Here is a 3,148-nt window from a genome sequence, read left to right as displayed (position 1 = left end):
AGGAATTTAGTTAGCAATGTTTGTTTGCTGAATTGCAAAGGAAACATCAATTTAGCTCGATGTGCTGCTTGTGTAACATGATAACCCGGCCAAATGGTCAGGCTTTATTGTCCTGTTACACCTGTTGCAATACACACTGGCGAAATCCAATCCTGACTATATTTCATAATACCAGGGCTCTAAAAGTCTGGAAGGTTGTGAGGTCAAATTATCTGTCAGATCACCACTGTTTTACTCTGACTGGATTGCGTTTGGTTAAAACCGTAAGCCAAATAAACTACAGTGTTGGACATAGCCTTAAAAACAGAATTTCACTGTGAATAAACTGTTTATGGGTTTGTTGTTTCCATTAAACATCAGGTTTGACCTTTAGGTATAATATACTGTACATTCTTAGAAATGTGATTTTTTCCTATGGGGGAAATTAGAGCGGGCAAAATATAGACTTCTACATTTGTGTGTTTTAAAGATTTAGAGTTCCTTTTATTCTGCAATGACCCCTTAAATAACCCTTACAGGGCCATTTATTCTAGGAATTTAGATGCACTTTATTGTTAACGGGCCATTTCAATGTAGTGGCTCATGCCATTACAGGTATATTATTAAATGTGTATTATTATGTATATACAAAGATTTTCACTTGGCTCTGTTCTCAATGTGACCTTTCAGTTATATGGAGGAACCCTTTAATGGGTCAGCTGAATTACCCTGAATTGTCCAATGCATTGTTTGTGCGTCTTTTGTGTATCTGAACCTCCTGACATGGTTAAGTTTTGGCCCACATGCCTGTCAGTCAAACAGCTAGATAGCCACCTCACGCTGGAGCTTCACAACAGGAGTTTAACTCAGACACACACACACACACACACACACAGTAGTACCAACATTCAGGACTGTAAACCATATGGTGAACAGAGATTTGTCAGAGTGCAAAAACATTCCTGAGCTACAATTTCCTTTTAATAGACACGACCCTTTGTGGGAGCAGTGCACACACACGCACACGGTTTTGTAAATCGTTGGTGGGAATGAGCAGTGGTTATGAAGTACATCATTCCCGGGGGATTCTTGTCCGTCATCACTCTGGTATTTTAATATGAGATGTGTGTTGCCGTCTTTCGAGCTATCTTTCTCTGTCTGGTCCATCAGGGAAATATTATCACTAGTGGTCCGAGAGTGGTCCTGTTTTATTGATGGATGTGGCGTCAGGGCAATACATTGTGAATGGAATCATGGGTATCTGTGTACTATCCATGTGAACCATATAGAGAGATCCTGACACACATAATCTTTGTTTTGTTCATAATGCAATATATTTTTGAGGTAAAATCTACTGTATTGCTATCATAATTCTTGAGATTTTTTCATTTTTTTTGGGACATATCCTGTAGCTTTGAGAATACTGTATAAGCATCAGTAACATCACTATTCATTAAATATCATATTAAAATTATTTTAGCCTTGAATTTGCCTTTTCTAAAAATAGCTCACCATAGCGCCACCTACCAGTGCATCTATCTGTTTTCTACCTTGTTAAATCATTGTTGATAATTATTGTGAGAAATCATTAACATGATCAGTGTCTTCCCATAGATGAATATCATTTATTATTAATAACATATAATTAAATGTAAATTAAGCAAATTCGTTATTTCAGAAGTGTGAATCAAACTGGTAGCTCTTTCACATTAATCGGTACCCAAGAAGTAGCTCTCAGTTTTAAAAAGTTTGGTGACCCCTGTTTTAGCGACACGCTAACTCATGTTATAAGGCAAAACTGTGGAGAATTCCTTTACCAAACCATATGTTTGCAAGGTGTTTCAGGTTCAAAGGCTTTGCACATCTGATCCTTTTTATATGTGATATGAACCACATGGCCAACACGTGCTTCATACATCTCAAAATATCAGAAAATATCAGAATTGCCAGGTAGCGATTACATTGCATGCCATGGCAAGAGCTGGAGTTTCAAAACGATTGTAATCGAAAAATAAATTAATTGTACTTAGTAGCATCCGCTTATAACTGGCTATTTGGGTAACTAGCTATATTTAAATTTTAATTAGGAAATTGTTTAAGATAGCATACTTAAATTTTGCCATAGCTACAAAACTACAAAATTTGTTTTTATGCTAAAAAGTTTTTATGCTAGTTGTATAACTATATAAAGCTGAAACACGTTACAAATTAAGTATTGTAGACACCAAATGGTTAAGATCGCAGATTAATATTATTACTTCACATCAGCTGCTATGTGTTTGTGATAATTAAATCTCAAATTGAGGTCTAGCATGTTTAATCTTAGCAGAGGCATGTAGCTGTCTTGCTTGCTAGCTACCTGCCAAAATAAAGTTCTACTTTTCCGTATACATTTCGTTGTTTAAGCACAATAAGCCTGCATTTCATTTTCAATTTCTAATTAATATATCGGCAAAATTATTGGGACACCTGACTTTTCCAGCCATAGGTGATTCTTCCCTAAACTGTTACTATAAGTTTGGAGACACACACAATATTACAGGATGTCTTTGGATTTGGTAGAATGAATTTTTTCCTTCACTTGAACTAGAAGATCCAAACCTGTTCCAGCATAACAATGTGCCTGTACACAAAGACAGCTCCATGAAAATATTGTTTACATGGGTTGGAGTGGAAGATTTCCTGCTATAGAGCTCCTCAACCATTATGGAAAACCTTTGGGATGAATTGGAACACTGACTGCACTCCAGGTCTCCTCACATCAGTACCTGACTTTACTCATATGCTTGTGGATGAATAAACACAAAGCTCCAAAATCTAGTGGAACATCTTCTCAGAAGTGTGGAGGTTATTATAAGAACAAATGGGGACTAAATGTGGAGTGAGGTGTTTAAAAATTACATATGAATCTTATGGTCAGGTGTCCACAAACCTTTGTCCTAACTTTTGTACTATTGCTTCTTTTAGGGTTTTTTTGACACTTTTTAAAAAAATCAATTGAAATGCCCTCTGGACAAAGGACAGCTACAGCTATGTGCTCTGAACATATCCCGGGAGTCAAACTTCATTTTAGCTAAAAAAAAAATAATAATAATTTATGAGGCGGCCCTGTAGGATAAAGTGTGTGTTAGGAACGGTTTTAGTGCAGGATCGTGATATAAAATTATGC

The sequence above is a fragment of the Silurus meridionalis genome, chromosome 17 (assembly GCF_014805685.1).
Source record: "Silurus meridionalis isolate SWU-2019-XX chromosome 17, ASM1480568v1, whole genome shotgun sequence".
NCBI lineage: Eukaryota > Metazoa > Chordata > Actinopteri > Siluriformes > Siluridae > Silurus > Silurus meridionalis.
The sequence above is the reverse complement of the archived record's forward strand: the minus strand, read 5'-3'. Positions refer to the sequence as shown.